This window comes from Lynx canadensis, chromosome A2 (genome assembly GCF_007474595.2).
Source record: "Lynx canadensis isolate LIC74 chromosome A2, mLynCan4.pri.v2, whole genome shotgun sequence".
In the NCBI taxonomy this organism is placed as follows: domain Eukaryota; kingdom Metazoa; phylum Chordata; class Mammalia; order Carnivora; family Felidae; genus Lynx; species Lynx canadensis.
The window spans coordinates 52,271,918-52,296,514 of NC_044304.2; the positions used below are offsets into that span (position 1 = coordinate 52,271,918).

At 52.1% G+C, this 24,597-nt stretch overlaps 1 protein-coding gene across 1 annotated transcript in view; it reads left to right on the top strand.

Annotated features, from left to right (window-relative positions):
- The first annotated feature begins 2,485 nt into the window (after positions 1 to 2,485).
- SLC6A1 (solute carrier family 6 member 1) overlaps positions 2,486 to 24,597 on the top strand; it is a 42,498-nt gene continuing 20,386 nt past the window's right edge. The window contains exon 1 of the mRNA XM_030307408.1: positions 2,486 to 2,507. The gene's annotated coding sequence lies outside the window, so the exon portion shown is untranslated. The remainder of the gene's footprint in view (positions 2,508 to 24,597) is intronic.

Below are 24,597 nucleotides of genomic sequence, written 5' to 3' on the forward strand. Positions count from 1 at the left end.
AGTGGTGATGATTACTCCTTTATATAGGTAATGTTTCATATTTCTCAATCCAGCTCTTGATTCATCGGGACAATTTTGGCTTTAAGCAACATAAACTGAGTTCAAAATTTTAATCATTGACAAAAAAAAGGAATTTAATGGAATTTCAAATAACTAAACAGCCTTCAGGCATGGCTAGATTCAGAGACTCAAACATTTTTCATTAGGACTCGGTCCACTCTCCATCTCGCAGCTCTGCCGTGGTCTCTGCTGGCTTCATTTTCAGGTAGGGTCTGACAAAAATGGTGTGACAAAAAAGGCTGCTGGCATCTCCAGGCTTAAGAACTGTGATGGAGATCAAGCTTCTGTTTGACAATAGTTTTAGCAAAACTCAGGGAGAGCTCTCATCGAGCCAGCCTACGTTACATGTTCCCTTACCCCCACCATTGAGGTCAGGGTGATGTGCTCTGGCTGTGCTTGGGCCACATATCCACCTCTGGAAGGAGGGAACCCCACCTAGCCATAGCAATGTGAATGGAGGAAGAGAAGTTCCCCAAATCAAAACTGAGGTGCTATTACCTGAAGAAGTAGAAATGAATTTCAGGCAAGCAAAAATAGCTTCCATATTTTGCTACCCTCATATCCTTGCTCAAAGCTGTGCCCCACATCTCCATCCAGGCAGCTCCTAATCATCCCCTGACTCTCAGTTCAAATGGCACTTCCTTGAGGAAACCGTCCTCAATCATCCCGAGCTGGCCTGAGATTCCACTGAAATGTATGCTCCTGGCAGAACTTGTCACTCTGGGTTTATTTGACTACTGGACAGAAGCCTATCTCCCATGCTGGACCAAGACCATCTTGAGGTTTGTCTTGTCTACCACTGTGTCCCCAGAGCCTAAGACTATGCTTGGCGAGTAGAAGGAGCTCAGTAAATACTTATTTGAAGCACCACTGGAGGTTAAAAGCATATGGGAGCTAGTGGCCAGTGAAGAGGGGAGGGATGGATGGAAAATATCAAGGAAGATATAGAGGAAAGTATCAGGATTCCATGCTTGTGAGTGAGTGTGGGGAAAGAACCAGGAGAAGTCAGGGTGGCCTTGGGGAGCACTGTGTTGTGGGACCCTAGGATGGATGACCAGAGTGGGGGCAAGTTAGGGTAGAGGATGGCAAGTTAATCAGGAAATGCCAGCCCTGGGGAAAGAGAGAGGATGGTGAAGAGCAGGTCACTCTATGAGTCCTTGAGGGACCCAGAGGGAAGGGCAGCTGTGGCCCCATTCCCAGGAGGCTTTGTGAAAGTGAAGGGGGGGGGGCGATGTCAGGACTTGGCAAAGGGAAGGGAGGGAGTCCTCAGGCATTGGGCTGGGATTGGCTAGGAGAGAGGCTTCTCTGGGACAATCTCTTAAACCTCAAAAACTGGAAGTAGGATGTCTTGGGGGTTCTGCCACCATCCCTTGGGTGTTCTTCCAGGCTGTTTCCCTTTTTAGTCATCTGTTTATCCAACTGTCCTTGCACACACATAGCCACTAGTGTCTCCAAGACCAACTCCTGGTAGCAACCCACCCCTCCCTGCCTACCGCAGGCACGCCCCCAGCCTGGCACCAACAGCATTAGTGAGCTCTAGGTCAGAAGTTGTGGTCCCCTCCTAACAGCGCGGGAGGCTGCCCTGAGGGGAGAGCAGAGGAGGGGTAGGAGTCCACCATCACCGCCACCCACAATGGCCGGGCCTTATGACCTACAGAGAGAAGTGGGTGCCAGAGAAAAACAAAAAGGACAGACCAACAGAAGCAGACTGTAAGGCTGGAAAGAGAAAAGCCAAGAGGGAAATACGTTGAAAGGGACTGGGAAACAGAGACCAACACAGGCAGGCTGAGGACCCCAGGCCAAGGCAGGGAAGAGGCCAACAGACCTAAAGAGAAGGAGGGAAGGAATGGGAGGAGGAGGAGGGGGAGAAGGGAGCGGGAGGCGGGGGGGCGGGGGGGGGGCGGGAGACGGGAGGGGGGGGGCTGGCAGGGGGGGGGAGGGAGGGAGGAGGGAGAGAAGGAAAGGAGACGGGGAGAAGGAGAGGGGAGAACTGGAAGGCGGGATGGAGAGAGAACGGGGCAGAGGAGGGGAAGGCAGAGAGAGTGGCGAAGGCCAGCGGTAGAAGCTGCCGGCGGGGAGGCCGCGGGGCGGCGGCCGCGTGGGGAGCGCGCGGCGCGGGCCGGGGGTAGCGCGGGCGGGGGGCGGGCGGCGGGCGGCGCCCCTCCCCGGGCTGGGCGGGCTCCCGGAGCAGCGCCCCGCCCCCCCCCCCCCGCCCGCGCGCGCTCCCGCCCTTCTTCCCTCGCTCCCTCGCTCCCCCGCCCTGCCCCTTCCCCGCGTCCCTCCGCCCGCCCTCGGAAGACCGAGCGAGGTTGCGGGCGAGCCGCGCCGAGCGGAGGAGCCGAGGAGCGGAGGAGCCGGGAGCGCAGCGCGGCCCGAGCCCGGAGCGCACCGGAGCGGCCGAGCTGCCCGCGCGGCGCCCGCTGAGGGCGGCGCAGCCCGGGCCGCAGGTAGGAACGGGCGGCCGGCGTCGGGGCGCGGGGCACAGAGCCCCGGACGGCCCGGGCAGGTCGGGCTGGGCGGGGTGGGGGCCGACACCCAGATGCCAACCCCGGCGCCTCGCCTCACCTCAGGGCCGCGCGGAGGAGCCCGGGACGCCGTTCCGACCGCCGACGTGAGCCCGGGCCATGCCTCTGGGACGCGCGGGGGCAGGGGGACTCGCGCGAAGGGCGCGAGGGGCGCGAGAGTCTCGTGCCCCTTCCCGGTCGTGGGGCCCCTTGGATCCCCTAACTGGCGCTGGATTCTGTTCGAGCCGTCGAAGCGCCGCGTTCATTCCCTAGGGGACGGCGGGACTCCGGGAGTGAATAATACGAAGAGCGTTTGGGGGGCAGTGCGCCACTTTTCCGTGTCGGGGTCAGCTGCGCCGAGGTAGAGCCGTGCGCCTTATTTATTCTCCAAGGGCTCTGGGCGAGCAACTTGGGCATGGGGCACCTCCGTCCCATCCTGGGGCAGCTCAAGCTCTCAAGAGATGTTGGCTAAAAAGCATACTACAGCCTGGGCCGAGCGCACAGGAGCTCGCGCCGCGCTCTCCACTCCTTTCCTCCGAGCAATGTAGGGTGAGGGGAGTCCCCCAGAGGACTGGAAGACAGTGTCCCCATGTCGCCGCGGAAACTGTTTTCACCTTCTTGTATCCCTCATTTATTCTCTGGGGATGGGTAAAGGGAAACTGCCTGCCACGGTTACCCCAGGGCAATGGCCATAGGGTCTCCATGCTCCGTCCCTTTGTGCCCACCATCCCCACGGGTGGTGCCCACAGATGCCCTGTTCTAGCTTGGCTTGGTCTTCAGATGAGGAACTTAGACCAGGCAGCTCACTACTAAGGCTCTTAGCTAATCTTTTTGCAAAATAGACATGGACCCCAAGGGGAAAATTGGGTTTTAAAAAGCCAAATGATACAGCCCTGTTTCTTCTTCCTGATATGGGTCTGGAGCACTCGCTCCCTCTCCCAGAAACCCCAACCTCATCCCCCATGAACTGGGGTGGAGGGGGAAAGCGCTGAGCAAAATGGCCCCTGAGCTTTGGTGACACCCTCAAAATCCGTGGACTTTGGAGTCGACCTTCATTTTTCTGTGACACACGAAGTGGGTTTTTGGCAAGAGAGGAGGTGGTTGGTGAGAGGGGGTGTTGGGTGCTGGATATTGTTCAGATTTTTCTCTCTCTTTGGGAACTTTGGGGAAAATGTATACATAAGGGAGTCTGAAAAGCCTGCCCAACTCCCAAATTCCAGAACAAAGGAGATCAGTGGGAACTACAGGCAACTTGCACCCTCTGTCTGTCTGTCTCTCTTTCTCTCTCTCTCTCTCTGGAGCACTCTCTCAGGGAAGGGTTGACCCAGCCTCTGCTCTGGTTCTGGTTGGAGCGGTCTCAGACCCTCCCCCCAGGCAAAGGAGGAAGAGGAGACATTGCCCTTAGAGGTGCAAGTCCTTGGAGGAGTGGGAGGGACTTCCCCCAGAGCATCCAGGGCAAAATGGCTGAGCCTCTCTTGAGTCTCAGAAATAAATTGTCAGGCAAGCAGCAAACAAAGAAAGCGCGCTCTCTCTCTCCAGCCAAGGGCTGGCTCAGTGGCCAGGGCTTGGAGGACAAACAGTGAGTCCCAGGCAGGGGCACACAGCCGGGCTTGTCTGGCAGAGCATCTGGAGAGTGGGGCGATTCCTAAGAACCACAACAGGAGAGAGGCAGCTGCTGTGGAGAGAAAGCAGGGACCATCTCTCTTGTGTGCAGCCCTTCCAGAGCCTGGAGATTTGGTGAGAAGTGGCCCACCCAAGAGCTGAGAGAGGCATCTGGAGGCCCAGGAGGAAGCACCTCAGAGGGTAAAGACGGAGGAAAGAGCAAGTCCATCAGAGCTAAAAGAAGCACAATTGCTCTGTCTCCCAGATTTCACATGCCTAGAGATCAGGAACTCCAAACGTTGTAATTTGTTTACGCCTGGTCCAGCTTCATAGCAGGCACTCGGCAAGTGTCTTAGAATAAAGCCTGCATGGATGGAAGGCAATGATGGGCCTGGCGTGGACCGACCTGTGATATCTGTGTCATGGAGCCAGGGAGGCTATGAAACATGGACTCTGAGACCAGAACCAGCCCTGAGTTGGCCTTAAGCTAGGGTACTGCCATTATCTGGCCAGGTGACCTTGGGTAAGTTCTCATCCCCACTGGAAGCAAAGAATGGAGTACTGAAAGCTTCCAGCGTGCCCGGCTCATAAGGCCTCTAATAACCTTGTGCAGCAGGTAGTATTCTAATCCCCACTGCAGAGGTAAGGAAACTGCAGTACAGAGAAGGGAACTGACTTGCCCAAGGTCACCCAGCTAGGAAGAGGCAGGGCAGGGATTTGAACCCTGCTCCTCTGATTTCCTGGCCAACAGTTTGCTCCACAGCTGGGTCTCTGGGCCTCAGTTATCACCTCTATAGAGTGAGGTGGAAGGGTAATGGTGAGGATTTAATGATTGACGGTGAGGCCTCTGGGTCTGCTGTCTGAGCAGTGGCTGCTTCTCTACCTTCCCAGCATATGCTAAGAGCTTAAATAAAACACAAATGTCAGGTGGCTTCTGGCCATCACATAAAGATACTGTTCCTAGGCTTGGCTGTGAGCTCGGCAGCTGAGAAAGAGATGTCCCAAGCCACCTGGAATTCAGAGACGTCTTTTTCCCTCCTCCCTTAGCCTGCATATGCATGACAGGCCAGTGCCAACCAGTAAGCCTTGCCTGCCACCTCTAGCCCCCTGCATCCCAAGTCCATCCCCTTCGTCCATGGGAGCAGATGGGATGCCCGAGCCCTTCCCTGTCACCTGGCCCCAGGTGTACCCAGCTTCCACCCCAGCAGCCTTGTCCCTCAGCTGCACCTACAATGCCAAACCCAATTAGAGCCCCTCAATCGCCTTGTTCCCCGAAAGGAAACGGAGATGTGAGTGTCAGCTGGCCTGTTTATCCCGCATCGGAACTGCCCCTTCAATTTCCCTGTGCAGAGTCCCCTGAGCTTCTCTGTGCCCAGAGAACAGTGGACAGAGCACAGTCCCTGCCGTGATGAAAACAACCTTGAATTGACTCCAATTGCAAAGAGCAGCAGGGCCCCTCTGAGCGAGGAGAACAGGAGAACACCAGCCGGGCCGCTGCTCCATCGCATTCCTTGGCACCAGCTCCTCAAATGGGCCCAGCACTGTGCTTCTTTCTGTCACCTTTTTGCCCCATTCTCTGAAGGTTGCTGGGAGGTGGAGGGAGAGAGTGTGGAGGGGGGCAGATAGGGGCAAACGGCTGGGAGGACAGAGATAGACCCCAAAATAGGGCTTCTCAGGCAATGTGCCTCTGTGAGCTTTGTGAACATCCAGCATCTCTGCTCGGAGCTCACCTGCAGACCTCAGAGCCAGGGGGAAGGGGCGTGAGAATTAGTGGGAAGCCTAGCTAATAGCGGAGATAAGGGCTGCCTGGCAGAGACGATAGGTGCGAACACAAGCTGTGATATTTCAGCACAGACTTGGATTCAGTCACAAACAGAAAACAAAGCAAAACAACGCACTAAATGTTGTTCCAATGGTAATGTCATCAATAACAATAATAAGTAACAGTTATTGCAAGTCGATGATCTGCCAGGGAACGTGCTGTGTGCTTTACTTACACGATTGCATTTAATTTTCACAAAACCCTGTGGGGTACACGGAATTGTCCCTTTGCAGATGAGGAAACTGAGAAGAGAGCTGAGGGCCCTTGCTGTGGGATTGCTAGGCTAGTAGGTGACCCTGGAGCCCAAGCTCTGCCGTACTGTGCTGACATTCCTGCCACGGAAGAGCCACCCCCCCCCATCCTCCCCCCAGGGTGGTTCGCTTGGCAAGGACCACACTCCCCATTTAAGGAGCTGCACAGTTAGAAAGCACTTCCCCGCTTTGTTTTCCAAGGATTGAGCTTTGAGCTTTGCTGCAGCTGGGGGAGTGGGGGTGGGGGTCGGTGGTGTTCTTTAGGGGAAGCCGAGGCATGGAGAGAGGAGTTTGTGCCCAAGGTCCCTGAGCTGCTAAGGTGCAGAACTGGGATTCGCACTCAAGTGCCCTGCTTCTTAAATACTTCTTTTTTTTTTTTTAACATTTATTTATTATTGAGAGACAGAGCATGAACAGGGGAGGGGCAGAGAGAGAGGGAGACACAGAATCGGAAGCAGGCTCCAGGCTCTGAGCTGTCAGCACAGAGCCTGACACAGGGCTCGAACTCACAGACCGCAAGATCGTGACCTGAGCCGAAGTCGGACGCAAGTGCCCTACTTCTTACAGCAGATTTCTGACCTAGAGTTCAAATTCATTTAAAGCTGTTTTGAGTGTTGTGCACCCAGCCACCTTTCGCTAACTCTTAGGTATCTCCCAGTTTGTCAGCACCCTCTCACTGCTCTGGAAGCCATTGAGAGTGGCCGACGAAGTCATCAGCTCCGTTTACCGTGATCTGACATGACACGAAAGTGGCATCCAATTTGATGCGAGCTGCCTGCATCGAATGGCCTTCTATTTTTACATTTGTCACAAATTGGAAATTACAAGGAGGCCAGGTCTTGCAGAGGGATTGGCTGTGGCTCCCTGAAAGCCCAGGGTGTGCAGCCAGGTGGAACGGGCCACATTAGGGTACCTGGGACCCTCTTGGATGGGGCCGGATGGGATCCTGGCATATAGAACAGGCCAGAGAATGCAGGAGTTAGTGGCCGCCTCGGACGGTAACCTGCAGCACTCTGCCCACCTGTCAGCTGCATGGTGTCTGCAGGATCAGCATTGCATGCCAGCTCCCGAGACGACTGAGCCCTGGCCAGAGGGACATTCAAGGTCAAAGACGCCCCGAAAGACACTGACAGCAGGTTGTTTTCATGGCCTTATTGTTTGGTAAGGAGGTTGTGTACATGGAGAGGGCAGCAGCCACGGGAGGTGAACATTTGGTGTCGGTATTGCAGTTTGCTGGAACTGACTGCTGATCGTACGCTGGGTCATCAGAAGAGTACTTTGCAGTTGCAGAAAAATGTTCTTGAAGCTGTTCTGCCTTTTGATCCTGTGTGAAGTATTCCAGAGGAAGAAAATATGGTCCTTGATATCCCAGAGAAGAATCCTCTGTCGAACAAAAAGAGACATTTTTTTAAAAGCTTGTTTTCTCGTAAAGCCCAAGTCAGAATGACCTTGACTCCAATGAGGTCTCTTTGTACACGTGTGAGTACACACACGCTTAATAGGTAGAATTTGATAGTCCGAGTGCTTTTTCCACTGAAGTTTGCGACAGCCCTAGGAGATCCGTGTGAAGATATTATTATTACCATTATTGTCTCTGTCCTTTGGATGGGGAAACTGAGGCTCAGCAAGCCCTGAACACACTTAACCTTAACCTCTGGATTCCCAGCTGGTGGTATTCACCTCTACTAAACCCAAGTCCAAATTCACCAGGTTGCCCCTTGAGAAGAAGTCCAGGCAAGCCCAATCTGCAGCAGACAGAACACCAAGCATAGGGGACTGATTGCAGGATACTGTGGGAAGGCATCACCATGCAGTTTGGGAGAACAGGGCTCTGGCAGCGTTTAAGCCTTAGTTCCAGTTCTGAGCTCTGGCCAGAAGCTAACATGTCCTCAGTTATGCCCAGAGTTTGTGAAGTCTGACGTGTGCTCATTTGGCTAGGGGGCCCCCAGTGGTGGCCAGATTTGGAGGGGGGGGTGGTGCTGGGGAAGAGGGAATGATTGATTACTCTCAGACACCCGCATGAACACAAGGATGCTTCTCTAGATGGATTTGGGTGGAAACAAATAAACCAGGAGCCCCATGAAGTTGTCTAGAAGGATCTCAGGGCCTTGGTAACCAGGAAGCGTGTGGGGAAGTATTCATAGGTGCGCCTTGGGTTGTCTGGGACCTACTGGAGGAGCAGACTGGGTGGTTCTGAGTCGTTCCCAGCCAAGAGGGTAGGAAAGGGGAGGGAGTCCATCACTCATTCTGGCCATTACCTTATACCCTGGAGATTATGAAAAATCACAAGTTCTGGGAGCTTCCTTCTGGGGTTGGGGAGGGGGCAGGGACACCTGACAGTTTGACTCGTCCTCTTGCTGGTGGCCAGCCAGTCCCCAACCACTGAGTATGGAGTGCCCCCTGGGCACCAGTCCTGGGCCATCTGAGGTTTGTGAGAAGGATGCTAGGGATTGGTGGGGGGGTAGGTGCTACTGTCCCCATCAGTCAGAGGAGGACCTGGAAGCTGAAGGAGGTGGAGTCACTTACCCTGCTTTGCACAGCAGAGTTTCAACCCAAGCCTTGCTGATGCCGACCCCCATGTACCTTTTTCTGTTGCCCACTTCCTCTGGAAAGCACATGAGTGGAGGTCATAGTAGAAGAGACAGGGGCTCTGACTCACTGAGGCACAGTGTAAGCTATATTAAACAAGCAACCAAAGCCAAAGGCTTCTGTGCCCTTGATTCTGAGGTCCAGCTCCCCTGCTGCGTGAACCCCTTTGCCCCTTTGCTCCCATGTCAGATGTTTTTGGAGCTTGGGATCAAGGTCTCACCCATGATTTTTGTTTTTTAAAGTCGTTTTGGGAACAGGGAAGAAGTTATCATACTGAAGAGTATTATGTGAAGATGGAGTTGAAATGTATACATTTTTAACAGGTTGGTAGCAAATGATCAGATACCGACAAGCCCTGATTTTGAACTCTGACTGTGATCCAGGCACTGAGCTGAGCAATTGACAAGCAGTGTTCTAGGATCCTCAGTAAGGAAACTGAGGCCCAGGGAGCTCACGTGGTTGCCCAGGCTCTCTTTGCTGACACGCTGCAGAGTTGCGACTCAGATCTGGGTCTACCGGATCCCTGAGGCTTGGGCTTGCAGTCCGGGCAGGCCTCAAGCCTGCAGGGGACAAAGGGTAGGGTCCTTCCCCTCTCTGGACTTTGCTTTCTCAGCCCATAAAGGCAAGAGGTTTGGACTGGACTGGACCATGGGCTGCTCCCCAAGCCCGGCGCCAGCTCTCCAGGCAGGGGAAGGGTGACTGCACACCCCGCTTCCTCCTCCATTTCCCCCATAATAGCCTCCTGAGACTAATGACTGGGGAAGATAAGAGCCCTTTCTCCAAATGGCAGTGAATGCCACTAATGACAGAGCAGATGCAGCACTGTTAATTATGCCGCGGGTATTAAATGAAAATGCCAACCCCGGAGGAGTTTAATAGCGCCGCTGGGCTGGCAGTGGCCATGCCTAAAAGCGGTGCCATGGACCTGGGCCAAGGCAGAACGGCCCCCTCCCCAACTGTGGGGCCAGACAGGAGCCACAAAGCTTGTCTACACGGGTCCCCCTCCCCAGCGTGGGGTCCGCAGTGGCTCCTTGGAGCCGGGGATGTCGGTGGCTGCTCTGGGACATTTTTGCAGAGGCCTCTGGGGGCCTGGATGAGTTGCCTTCAGGGGCAGATGTGGGCAGACAACTGGGCCAGATAAAATTTTGAGCGCCTTCTGTATGCCAGGTCCTAGTTGGGTTGTGCAGACAAATCAGGTATTGTTTCTGGCCTTTGACGAGCTACTCACAGTCAAAATGTATGTTCCCTGTAAATAGAAATGCCATGTCTTCGGGAGTCTCTGGGGCCCAGCATAGTGGGACACGTAGTAGGTACTTACCTCTTGCTTTCTGTTGTCTACAAGGCTTCTTCAGTGAGAGCCAGAGGCCACACGTGTGGGGGCCAGAGCACGATCAGCTGTGTGCTGAATGAGGCCCAACAGGCAGGCGGACTGGCTCTCTAGGCACACCAACCTAGCCTTCCTGGACAGCTGGACTTGCCACCTGTGGGGTGACCATGGACAACATTTTTGCCCTCTGAACTTCAGTTTACACATCTGTAAAATGGGGAGAGTCGGGGCTATGATAGCTGCAGGCAAACTTGTGTCTTTTAAGCATCCCCAGCTCTGAACCCACAGGGTCACAGAGATTGCATAAGCATCTGAAAAGTGACATTTTGGTGGGCAGTTCAGCAGAAGGAGAGACTTCGGTCACCAAAGGTAGCTTCTGGTTCTTTCCTGTGGACTTAAGACGTCACTCAGACCTCTGTCTGATCTCCAGTAGCTCCAGACCCCTGCCTCCTGCTTCCTGGACCTGGAAAATTGTTTCTTAGGTTTTTCTAGGCCAGAGAAAGTCACAAAACCTACCCATTTCCGACACCCTTGCATTACAGATGGGTAAACTGAGGCCCAGAGAGGAGGACCCCTAGGGCCGCAGGTGCTAGGACCCAGAACTTCTAACCCCTAACCCAGTGCTCTTTCCCCTTCCCCAAGCCAGCCCAGCTCCACTCTTGAGAAATTATTAAATAGAGTTGGTGGAAGGACTCTGGTTGCCGTGACAACGGAGCCTGTGTCCTCGGGAGATAATGGCGTTGCACAGGCAGAGTGATGTGTGTTGAATGCTGATTCGGGACCTGCTAGAGTGAGTGAGCAAGAGTGCAGAGGGGACAGTGTCTGGGGTTTGAGCTCCCCAAGAAGGAGGCTTGGGCTGAGTAGGTGGGGACAGCTGTGGGGACACTTGCCTTGCCTAGTTCCATCGCTCCCACAACCTCACACAGAGGGGTAATTACCTCCCCTTCGTGGAGGCACGAAGTAGGGCCAGGGGAGGTGAAGTGACTCTTCACCCAATCACACAGCCAGGGGAGAGGTGGAGCTGGGATTTAAATCTCAGGCTGGTGCCGGAAGTCTAGGCCCCAGAGAGTGCCTGGAGAGGGCACCCAGAGGGGGCAGACAGGTTGGTGGGACAGGGAACCAGAATGGACCCCACTCTGAACCCTGCCCTCTGGGCACCTCAACCCCTCTGAAGACTGCTGAAGAGAGTGCTCACAGAGATCCTGATGGGCCAGGGGTGACAATCCCAGCCCAAGAGGAATGGGTAAACAGTATGGCAAGGTGGCTACCCCTATCAGCTTTGGAGCCAAAGTCAAACCCCGCCCTGCCGCTTCCTAGCTGCGTGACCCTGGACAAGTCACCGTACCTCTCTGAGTCCCCGTGTCCTCATCTGCAAAAACGGAGACAAAATAACGGACTGAGCTCATAGGATTGTTCTCAGACCAAATAAGGTAAGGGAGTTAGAGCGTCAAACCCTGCTTGTGAGCGTAGCTCAATCAACAGGAGCTATAATTATTGACCAAAGAGGAGAGGCCAGGAGAAGAGCCCGCTCCCAGCCATGTATCAGCTTGTAATTTGGAAGAGTGGAACTGGCTAAAATGAGTGTGAAAGTGATAAATAACAGAGCTCTTCGTTCCAGGCTAGTGGGTATCAGTAGAACAAATGAACAGCCCCCATCACCAAAAATATACATAAATATTTTGCATTTGGAAAGCATGATTGATGTACCTCACTGCAGTGCACTGTCCCTAAAAGCCCATGTGCAAACCACGATGGGGGAAATTGCCTTTTCTCTCTGCCAGCTATCTAAATGACCCCATGCTGTAAACCCTTTTGGAAAGTGAATACTCTCACCCACGCTCGTCATTTCTCCCTCTCACACAGCTGGTGCAAAATATTGACTCCCCTAATAGGGGATTGGAGAGCATGGGGTTAACACCCTGAGAAACCCCAAAGTGCATCATTTGCATGCTGGCAAAGATGTGATGGAGCTGGCAGACAACCCCACTCCTTTTGGGAAGCAGAAAGAGGGTGCTGGATTCAGGCATTTAGCTGTTTTAAAAGCAGTGGTGAGAGCTGGGATCCTGATTACTTGGACGCAAGCAACCATTTTGTTTGTTTCCGCAAACCTGTCTGAGGAGATCCACCCCCGGGGATAGCAAGCAACCTGCTTCTGGATACCCAGAGAGGGAGGGTCATTTGTTCGCTGCTGATCCTGGGGCTGGGTGACAGGGTGTGAAGCAATGAGCCTGAAGACCTTGGATTCCCACTCCTCCAACTTGGCCAGGCAGGAGAGGGGTCAGGGAGACTCATTCAGTGGACAAATGAAGACAGCTGACATTTAACCAGGATTGGAACGAACGTGCTAATTGCAGGAAAGGTACACATGTCCACTTCAGGAGTTGTGTTTAATGAACAGTTTGCTCTGAGAATTTGATTTGATCAGCACTTCCCAGTGGTTTGCACCGCTCTCTTCTATTGATTGCCTATAGGTTAAGATAACGGTGGCATTCTGCCCAGGACTTTTTCCCACAGCTATCAAAAACAAAACAAAACAAATAATACTAGCCCTAATCAAGTGATTTATTATATCTGCCAGGTAGCAAGCATTTACTCTGTACCAGGTTCTGTGTTAACCACTTTACATATTAGCTCATTTAATCCTCATAGTAGCTAAAAGTAGATACCATCGCCTCTGTCTGAGAGAGGTTGGGTGACTAACTTGGGTCACACAGCATCTGAGCTGAGACTCAAAACCCAGATTTTCTTGCCCTCAGGGCCAGTGCCCTTAACCACTACCCTGTTCTGCCTGCCCCTATCACAGCTGACAGATCAATCTCTGAAGACCTTTGACCTGTTCAGCAGAAGTTATTCATGACTTCCTTCATTGTCCATGGACTTCGGAAAACTTGCTCAATAAAAATCCCGTTTTCCCAAGTGGGTAGGTTTTTCTTGCTGCATGTGATTTTTCACTTTACAAAGAAAGGGAGATCTGTACTGTAAAGATTCCTTTAGAAACCTAAGTGCATGAATCAAGAACAGATGCATTGGCCAAAGTGAGCATTCATGTGAGTCTTTTAAAAATAAAATCAGCTTTCTCTTGTGGGAAATATTTGAGACCCAGGAATCTGACCCTTAATCAACTCTGAAAATACACACCCTCCTCATTCTCGCAAAACATTCTAAAGCAGAGTCTCTCAACATTTTTTTAAAAAAAAATCCAACTGAGCTTGTATTAAGAGAACAATAGGATTTGTTGTTTCCCAAATATAAAATTACAATACTGAATGTGCCTTTTTGATGCTCCCATCCCAGTGAGTTTTGCGTATCTCCGCTAGGGAAGGGGAAAGAGTAACTTTGTCCTTCTACCGCTTAGGAGAAGAGCTTTCTGGAGTGACTAGATTGCACCATGTATGTTAGGATTGCAAACTCAAGGTGCAGTGAAGGCTGGGCAGGTCAAAGAAATGAGTAAAGAGGTCAGGGATGAGATAATTATCATGGCGGGACTTACAGTAAACTGGGAAACACATCACTGCTCCCTCCCCCCAGTCCCTGCAAACTGAAGTTTTAAAATTCTGATACTGCTGAACCAAACACTTACAGGGGACCCGTTCGGCCCCGCAAGCCATTAGTTTGAGATCCCTGCTGGTTCTTATTGTGACTTTGTATGATCTTGATCCAGACGGTATATCTTTGGGGCTTCAGTGTGTTCATCTCTAGAATGGAAGCAAGAAAGCCTGCAGAGTGGAAACAGCGCCCCAGGTGTGGATGCTCGATAACGAACTGTGGAAATGCCCAGAAGTGCCATTCTGTGAAGCGGAGTCAGCTCTCCATCTAGGCTGCGCGTCTGCGTGTGACTTATTACAGATTATCACTTAGTTCAGCCAGTCCCAGCAGTACTGTGTTTTCTTTTTTCCCAAATCTGAGTTTTTTAAGGGCGTTTATCCTAATGCCCTTCAGAGTCCTTCACATCATGCACAGGAGAGAATGCTTATTTAACCCCCTGGTTTTCTCACAAGTGTGTCTTAAAAGGCAAGGAGTGATGTAAAAGAACGCCAGGTGGTCAGCATGTGACTCTTATTTCCTGATCTGAATTAATCTTTTCTGACCGGTTGAGCTGGGGGGGGGGGGGAGGTCTTTTCAGAAGAAGCCCCCGGAGTTCAATGCTGCAGAATTCCACCTCACCAAGCAAGGAGCCAAGAACGGTAGGAGGAAAACCGCAGCCGGGAACAGCCGGGAACAGGACTGAGAGGGCCCCGAGGCTGAGAACCTTGACCTGTTCCGCTGTGGGCTCCCCTTGTGCCTGGCACAGGGTACTTCCCAGTAGGTGCCTTGAGCCCTCCTGAGGACACTGACTGATGGTCACCGACAGTGAATCCAGCGAAACCAAATGGAGGAAGCCAGTCAGGCAGGTCCGGAAGCCTGCGTTCCAGTCAGAGCTCCTTAACCACTGGAGACCGCAGGCTCTGCCAACCAGCTCTTCCTGCTGAAATATAGGCCCCCTCTTTCCTTGGGTTCTCTGGAGGCTACAGTGAGATCACAGAGTAGAGCCTAGTGCAGTGTCCGGTTCAGGAACAGCACCCTGACTCCCCTCCCTCTGCTGTCCTTACTTTTTTTTCCTCCCGTCTTCCTCCTGTGGCCCTGTTCCCACCACTCTGTACTGGCCTCTCGCTCCGGTTTTCTTCACTCTCCTTTCCCCTCCTCCTTCCTGCCCTCCTCTCTGCATCCCTCCCCACTCCTAAACACCCAAGGAGGGCTGGACCCTGGACCCCAGGCACCTGCAGGAGCAGCGGGCGGCCTCCCCTCCAGGGCCAGCCGAGGAGGCTATGTCCAGGCTCTCCTTGCAGGAAGCACTCAAGACCCCACTCCTGGGGTGTACTCGTCTCCTCCGGGTCATGTGACCTCATGGTGGCACCCTGAACCGGCTGCAGTGGAAGCATTTACGCCATGGAAATCAACCTTCTGTTTGCCCTCCTGAGGGCCCGTTGGTGAACTCCGGCACACTGCTGCTTTGGAGACCAGTGTCACCTTCTCCTACGCAGACATTTCTTGAGGACTTAATAATAACAACGTCCCCTGTCACAGAGAGGGACATGGGATAGAGGGGGACAGAGGGTGGAACTCAGTGCAACACATTTGCATCTATCACTGAAGTGCTATGGGGGAAACAGGGCAAGTGGAAGACCTGGGTTCCATTCGTACAGAGGTGACAATGTCGCTGGGGGGATGAGACTGGATAGAAGTCAAGGTATGTGTAGCGACAGGGCCTTCGCCTTCACCCCCACCGTGAACCCAGCTCAGATGCTACCCTCCGTCCCCCTTCTACTGCCCCCCTCCCCAGGTGCCAGACTCTGGCCAAGTCATCAGACCAAATCCCCCCACCTTAAAAGGCTCTGGTGACCCCCAAGTTTCCCCCGGTATCCAAGGTGGGGAAGGGCAGTTAGAAGCAGAGGCTTCGGAATCAAACTGCTGCCTCCTGGATCTGGGACCACAGGCAAGGCGCTTTCCTGCTTTGAGCCTCAGTTTCCACATCTGTGCAGTGAGAGGTCAACATGATCATCTGTGAAATGCACTAAACATATTAAGCACTCGATAAATGTTCAGTTTGGTCACTGCTCTTACTACAGGACATGGTGCACCCCCTTTTCCTACATTTGAAACCCCTTATTGCTGCTTTTCCCCTGTCTAGCCACACACCCTGAATAACCCCAGCTTCTAGCCAGCCATACCAGGCTCCTCACTGTCCCTAAAATACATTATGCGTCTTCACCCTGTTCTATCTGCCTAGAATAGATCAGCAGCCAGGCTTGGGGTAAGGCAAGGATTCCGGTCCTGCTTTTCTAGCTGTGATTATAAAGAGAACGTCCCCACTTCTGTCCCCATCTGTCAGGGGGACAGAGTGCCATCCTCTCCCAGTTGCCTGCTGAGGGGGCCATCCCTCCTCTGGGCTGAGGAAGAACTTATCACAGGGATGCTGGTTACCTGTGGCCCATCCCCCAGCTTTCCCAAGAGCTCAGTGGCAGGCAGGGCCAGACTCCAGCTGGTATCTTTGTCCCCCTGCACCCAGTGTGGGACCTGCTCCCCAGAGGCACACAGTCCATGCGGACAGGATTGGATTGAATACTGCCTTGACAAGAGGAGGTGCTCCGTCGGGCTTTGCAGACATTTAGGGGCCAGGGCACATGTTAGCAAACCACTGATTGAGCTAGACAAGCAGGGTGAGAGGAGAATAAGGATGCAGATCAGAAGTGTCTTTGGAAGGCGCTGTCTGCCTCCTCTCCTTGCACTCGGAGGAGAACCAAGGCACAGAGAGCGGAAGGGACTGCTAGAGATCACACAGCTAGTAATGTGTGGAGTAGATTCCCACAGGGGCCTGCGACTCCAAAGTCTCCAGCTAGCCACGCTCTCTCCTTGCCCTGCAGACGTGGCCCCGAGGGCCAGCTCCTTGCTGCTGCACACAGGGCACATGTGTGCAGCTGGAGGAGAGCTGGGGACCCCCGGAGGGGATCACAGCCCCTTGGGGCTGGCTGCCTCCCCAAAGGACTCTAATTAGACCCCTGGGGCCTGGCAAGAGCTGCTCAGCCTGGATCCCATGTGGTTGCTTGTTGGCCCCTGGGATACCGGCGGGTTTGCCCAATACGACCGTGGGGACCAGTTAGCCTCTTACGGAGCCAGACCTCAGCAGCCTCTTGGGTTTCTTAAAAAGAGCGACAGGCCTTGTCCTTGTGGGGGTTTTCCCTGGAGGGAGTTGCTTGCTGGAGATGGGCACTCTTACACACCCCAAAGGTGGCATGTGGGGGTTCCACAAGCATCCCACTAGAGACAGCAGAATAGAGTGCTTAAGAGCGTGGACACAGGAGCCCAGCTTCCTGGGTTCAATAGTTAATACATATAAATCATTTACAGCAGGCCTTGGGCATGTTAGTAAGGGCTTAACTCACTTCCTTCCCCCACTCTGAGCTCTTTTTCTTTCTATCTTTGTTAATGAAAAGTTGTTTTTGTTGTTTTTGCTGCGTGCAACCCAAAGAAAGAGAGCCTTAACTCCTGGAATTTATTTCACTGTTAAATGGGTCTGTTAAGCCTCTAGCAGTTATAAAGCTGACTTTTTTTTCTCACTCTGGTTGTTGGGGCAGGGGAGGGGTGTGTTCTCTGGCCTTCTCCTATATTCTGGTTTGGAGGGCACCCCGGAAAACTGGACCTGCAGGCTCTCAGAGGCTGCAAACAGAGGGGAAGGGCTTGAGCCTGGGTTTTCTCATCTGCATGGGGCTGTGAGTCTGGGGGAACTCATCTATGTGAGTCACATCTCTTCTCCTCAGAATCCAGCAGGCAGGCATGAATAGTAGTAAGGCTACATATAAAGGCTTCAGAGAATTTCACACAAGCCCGTGTCTGGGAGGCACCTGCTAGGTGAGCTGACACCACCAGACTGTGAGTCAGCGGGCCTGGGTTAAATCCTGTGTGACCTTGAACAGGTCATTTGACCTCTCTGAGCCTCGGTACCATCATCTGCGAAATGGGAGCTAGTAATCATTGTAGCTTCAATGTATTTAGCACTTGCTGGGCCTGGCACAGCACTAGAAAATTCTAATCCAGTCCTCACGCTTTGTGAAGTGGTTACTGTTGGCCCCATTTCCTGAAGAGGAAACAAACACTTGGAGAAAATAAGTAACGTACTTGAAAATCACAACAGGATGCTGTGAGGCGTAGGCATTCAATAGATGCTCTTGAGAAATGCACCCGGGTCTGTAAATGACCTCTCGGGTATGTTGAGGCAAGTCAGGAGTGTGCACCAGCACAGACCTGCTTTCTTTCATCTCTTAAGTATGAATGTGTAATGAGCTGGGGGGTCTGAAAGAATCATACCGTTTGTGTCCCGTGTGACCTTGGGCCGGCCACCAGCCTTCTCTGGGCCTTGTTCTTCATCTGTAGACTGCTGGGGTAGACCAGGTGTACCAGTGTGGCAGAGACTAAGTCTCAAACAGGAAGGAAGCTGCATAGGCCCTAAACCCCGCTGGCTGAGGGTCCAAGGAAAAGGGCTAGCCGTCTAGACCTGAGGTCGTCTATTTTGCCTGCAGCTCTCACCCTGGCAAAGACTGACTTGTTGCCCACTCCCACCCGACTCAGGGGAGGCCTCGTAGGCCCTCTCCAGCTGCCCCCTCTCCATCCGAGCACCTTCTTCGGGGAACCTTCCCTGGCCTTCAGGGCAGTCGGTGTCAAAGGCTGACCACGACACCGGCATCCATCTGCACGCGTCCAACCTCCTTCTGACCTTCTGCACATGATGATCAGCTATTAATTGGTCCTCGTATTTGTGCCACAATTTTCAATTACAAAGCACTTCCCCGGCCATTCATCTCTTTGAATAGCGATCCGAGCTGCTATTTACTGAGCACTTCCTGTGCGCCAGGCCCTCTGTTTTCACCAGCCTCTCTCCACGCATCATCTTGATTCAGAGTTTCACAACAATCCTGTGAGGTATAGGAGTCCACATTTACAGATGAGGAAACTGGTACTCCAGCACGCTTACATATCTGGCCCCTGGTCATACAGGGATTTGAACCAAGCTCTGTGGAAGAATCAGGGTCATCCCTAACCTAGAGCTTCCAAAGCTGCCCTGGGCACCTGAATGACTGGGTCCTTGTTAAAACGCAGCTTCTGATCCTGTGGGTCTGGAGTGGAGCCCAAGGTTCGTTCGTTCGTTCGTTCTTTCTTTCTTTCTTTCTTTCTTTTTCTTTGTTTTTAATGTTTATTTATTTTTGAGAAAGAGAGAGAGTGTATGTGAGCAGGAGAGGGACAGAGAGCGAGGGAGACACAGAATCCAAAGCAGGCTCCAGGCTCTGAGCTATCAGCACAGAGACCAATGTAGGACTCAAACTCACGATCTGAACCATGAGATCATGACCTGAGCCCAAGTTGGACGCAAAACCGATTGAGCCATCCAGGCGCCCCATAAGAGAATCACACTGGATAACGATGCCCCGGGTCAGTGAACAATCTGAGACTGCTGTACAGTAGCCCCAGGCTGGCAAGCCTCAGTTTCCCTGTCTGTCAGATGGATGAAATAGCTTTTGGCTTATGGAGATGGAATGGGGACTGGATGATATAACACCTGTGAAATGCCTGGCACACAATAGGTGCTCAATAAATGCTGGCTCTTCTCCCTTGATAGGAGCTGGCATGGGTCTGGATACACAACAGATGCTCAATAAATCTAATGAGCCCAGCATTTTCCCCCAAAGCAGAGAATAAACTGCATTATGTTTCCCTTTGGAATGAAGCCAAACCCAATATTAATTTTTTTCTTGAACCGCAGAGTTCCAAAAAGAAATAAAAGCAAGTAGAGTGATTGCAGTATGAAGCAAGCCTCTGTAATTTCTGTAATTACAGAATGGGAGCAAGACAAAGCAGGAGTATGCACAGCGTCATGGGAGGGAGCGGGGGCCCCTACTCTCAGGCCTGCTGCTCCCCCCCCCTTGCCTTCCTGGCTCTTCATGGTGCCCCACTCGCTCTGAGTGGGTTCTGGGCCCACCCCTGGACCTGGACAATGGCAGCCCTGAGACACTGGCCTTGACCTTTTGGCCTCTGCCCAAGTCTCCACCCCATGCAGCCACCAGTCCCTCTGATGCAGTGGGACAGAGGGAGGATTGTCCAAGGAGGCTGCCACACACTCCCCTCCCCCCAGCCTGCCATCTGTGCAGGGGGCTGCTGACAGCCAGTCTGCTAGCAAGGCCTGTAAGCCCCACCTCCAAAAGAGAAACCCGGTCAACTCCTCACCACCTCTGCCTTAGCTGCCACCATTCAAGTCACTGTCCTCTCTCCCTGGACTCTCAGCCTCTTAATGCCCCTCCCTTGCTTCCCCCCCCCCCACCCTTCTGCAGCCTCTTCTGGGCAGAGTGAGACTTTTAAATGTAAGTCAGATTTCCCCCACCACTTAAACCCTCTACTCTCTTCCATCCCGTTTAGAAGAAAATGTGAACTCCTTGCTGTGGTCTCTGAGACCTTGTGTGATCTGGCCCTTGCCAGCCTCTGACTAGTTCTGTTCCCTCCTGTACTGGACTGCAGCCAGCCCAGCCTCCATGCTGACTCTCAAACATGCCAAGCTTATTCCTGCCTCAGGGCCTTTGCACTTGCTGTTCCCCCTGTTTGAAATAATGTATCCTAGAGAGTCATATTTCTGGCTTCTAATGCAAACTGAAAACAATTTTTGTTCAGGCCAAATAAAACAAGCCCAAGGGCCAACTTTGACCCATTTTGCCAGTTCTGATCTAGAGCTTCCAAACTACATATTTTTTTTTCTTATAAAGCATTTCCTCACTCAGGGGTTGGCAGAGGTATTCTTTCTGCTTGGTTTGGCCCTGTTTTTAACGATGGCTTTGGGACTTGGTCTCAACGTGCACATCGAGGAAGGAACATTTTCATGGGAACATGTTCATGGAAACATTTTCACCACTTTGCTGCCTTGAGTCTCTTTCTTTAACTCCTTCCCAGAGCCTCCCTGTGTGAGTCTTCTTCTCTAATACTAATCTGATCATATTATCACCCCTGTTGCAACCCTGCAACTGGCCCCTAAGTTCCTTAGCCTGGCTTTCAAGGTCCTTCACAAACTGACCTTCCTATCTTCAAACCTCCCTACTTCTGTTTCTCCACCTGGGATGCCCTTCCCTCTTTCTGACCCTGATGAACACCTATTCAGCCTTCAAAACCCAGTTCCAATGTCCCCTCATCTGGGATGCCTTCTCTGGTTGAATTAAATCATTCCTTCTAGGCCTACGGTGTCTTGTTCGTACACTCTTGCTGCACGTATCATAAGGTATTATGATTGGCTGTAGACAGAGATATTTCTCCTTCTAGGCTGTGACCTTGTCAAGGTCAAGGACCTGGTCTTGTTAATGTTTGCAACCCAAGTGTCCGGCCCAGCTCCGTGTACACGTTAGACCCTAGTAAACATTTACAACATGGAATCTTTCTGCTGGTCCCTGTTAGTTCACGGATTCAAACTCCGGTTCAAAATGCAAAGTGCTAGAAATGATTGTCCCATCACTGTGTCAGCACCCAGCATATGCTGAGTAAGTACTTACTGAAGAAAGGAAGGAGTGAATGAGTTGGTGAGCGAAAGTGGAAAATGGGTCACTTGCGGTCACACATTAACCGTGCCTTTTAGAATGTTAACTTCGGTGGAATTCAGCTAACATGGGAAAGTATTAAGGAGGAACACGTAGCCAGATTCTTGGTCTGCGGAATATCATCACCTGATGGGGAAGATCCAGAAGGCTCTGGAAGTGGGCCTTGGAAAAATGTCCCAAATCACGAGGTGGTGAGAGGCATTCCTATTACCCATTGCGTCAGCAGGTGGAGGAGGGCTGCAGAATGGCACTGTACAGGCTGGTGAAGAAATGCCTGGTCTCATGGCGGTGGGTCCACAGAGCCATCTCAACACTGAGCAGCCCCTGGCGGCAAAGCGCAGGAACCTGTTTCGGGAAAGGGGAAATAGCAACTGGCTAGAAGGTTGGCTCCTGCTTCAGAGAGCATTACGTTTCTAGAAAGACAGCCAGATTCCTCTGCTGTGAACTTGAACATGCCTGTGCTTTCCATGTGCCGTTTTTCAGAGAAAGGGAGCGACAGGTTAACCAGCTGGTGTCAGGAATGAAAATTGGCAAGAAGCTATTCTTGGGGGGTATTAGCGAGGCCGCTTCTGAATGTGCTGTCTGTAAGCATCGGGCCCTAGGCTTTTTAATGAACAGGGGCCCTTTGATCATTTTCCTGCCATCTACTAGATGCTTTGGACTGTCTTTTTCTTGCCAGACTTGACTTATTACAGAACAGTTCTTTATTTTATTAACTGACCACACAAACGTACCACTCCCAGCTTCGACTGGCCCAAGGTGATCAGCTAGACCACTCCTAAGTTGGTATACAGAGAACCCAAAGCATGGAGATTTGAAATTTTCATTAGCTAGTTTCCCCCCTGGAGGCTAAGAGGACTATTTCCATCGGTCTGAAAATGCTGAAAGTCTGTGAAGGACCGGATGATATGCCCTCAATAAATGTTAGCTGCTCTTAGTAGTGGTATTGCCATCGTCACTACCACGATGGCCTTCTGGGAAGCTGTGACACCTAGATTTGGAACCACAATCCGCACACATACAGAAATAATCACAGTGATGATGAGGGCTGAGATTTCCTAAGCACTCACTCTGAGCTAGGTATTCCTTCCCCTGCTCTACATGCATGATCTCATGTAACCCTTCACCGCCCCATTTTACAGATGAGGATCAAAAAGGGGGTGGAACTTGCCCAGCGTTAGTAAACGTGAAGGGGAGCCGAGGTCTCTGATGTAGCCCCGGGGCCGTCTGTCCCACTGCCTTGCAAGCCAGAGGGCCTTCTCCATGGGGATCCCCAAAGAAGCACCAGTTACATCAGTTCGTGGCCTTATATTGTTACCTTCACATTTTGCACGTCTTCTTTTTAAAAAAATTTTTTTTTCAACGTTTATTTATTTTTGGGACAGAGAGAGACAGAGCATGAACGGGGGAGGGGCAGAGAGAGAGGGAGACACAGAATCGGAAACAGGCTCCAGGCTCTGAGCCATCAGCCCAGAGCCTGACGCGGGGCTCGAACTCCCGGACCACGAGATCGTGACCTGGCTGAAGTCGGACGCTTAACCGACTGCGCCACCCAGGCGCCCCAACACGTCTTCTAAAAGGAAGGCTGTACACGCGGAGACGTGGCTCTTCAGAGGGCAGTTACAGGCATCTGGCTAAATCTTTCTCATATTCTGAAGATAGCATGTATGCCTCTCTCACGCTGAGCTCTTCAAGCAGCCATGGACTCTGATCTCTCTGGCCTTTGCACGAGGTGATGCTAAATGTACTCATGGAGAGGGTGGTGGAATAAACCGCCCGGTGAACCAGAACTCTGCTTCCTCCCGACCTTCCACCTTTCCTATGTGTCGATGTTGAATGATTTCTTCAAAGGACATACACACCGTGTTTCCCCCTTAAACACACTCTGCCATCTCCCCTGCTTCCTGGGAGTAGGCCAGAGGGGCACCTGTCTGCCTGCCTGCCTGCCTGCCTGTCACTCTGTCTGTCTCTCTCCCTGAGTGGTGTGGGGCAATCTGAGGCCCCAGTGCACAGCACCGTAAATTTTAGTTTGGTTTGACTCTCTGTGGATAATCAACAAATGTATCCAGAGTGGAGGCCAGAAGTTGTTGTTCCCGTAGACTACAGAGAACTTGGTCAAGTGGTAAGGGAGCAGAGATTCAAGACTTTAGCAGGAATCCTCTGAGTCAATGGGAGCAATCAGGAAATTTATGTTACCGCTATGGGGATGCTTTCTTTGTAACCTCTAAACACAGGTATGTAACCCAGCCTTAAGAAAGCCTGGAATGGCAGACACAAATGCTTCCAAGATTCTCTCTCCATCTTTTTTTTTTTTTTTAGTTTATTTCTTTATTTTTAGAGCGAGAATGGGTGGGGGAGGGGCAGAGAGAGAGATCGAGAATCCCCAGCAGGTCTGCGCTGTCAGTACAGAGCCTGACGTAGGACTCGAGCCCACGAATTGTGAGATCATGACCTGAGCCCAAGTCAAGAGTCAGACACTTAACCGACTGAGCCACGCAGGTACTCCTCTCTCTCCGTCTTTGGACCTCTGATTTCCTTACTTCTCAGCAGATAGATGGGAGAGGCTGGTCTTCTTTCTCAGTCTCATGCCAAATTCCCAGGCAAGGAGCTTTGATTGACTAGCCAGAGTCAGGTGATCAGCCCTCGTCCAAGGTGATTGGATCCTTTTGGACAAACATGGTGGCTGGAGCCCATAAGGGTAGGTCATGGGGACAGTAAAGGGCATCACTGCTTTGATAGTGAATGGCTAACTGCCCCCCCCACAAAAGGGGTTCCATTCTAGCCTCCCCTTTTCCTGATGCTGCTCTCTCTCTTGCATATCCCAAGACTTCCTGGTAGACTACAGAATGAGCTACCATCCCTGACAATGGGAGGTCACCCTACCTGAGTCTGGAGTTCCTTCTGATGGTACCAGGCCCAAGTCAGGAGCTAGATTGGCATCTGAGACAAGGCTGTGGGTCATCCTTGAGAACAAGAAACAGGGTTGGCAGTAAAGTTTCGATGGCCTGAAGGTGAACTCTGGTTCACCTCTGGTTTTCTGTGAACTCTAGGAAGAGACAATGGGGTTTGGTAATGAGGACTGCACGTGAGGGGCCGTCAGGTGGGTGCACAGCCCCCAGGGTCCCCCCAGCGGGGCAGCGCTGAGGGAGGAGGCCGCACATTGCTTTGGCTCCCCTCCTACATCTCAGACCTCAGACCAGTGCTTCACACATTCCTGTGAGCCCTAGGATTCCATACATTTATTCTGCATGATTTTATTAATTTAAAAATGTCTTATAGAAACTTAGAAATGTAATTTTTTGCAGAAATTTAGAAATAATTCTAAAAATCCAGAAAAGCA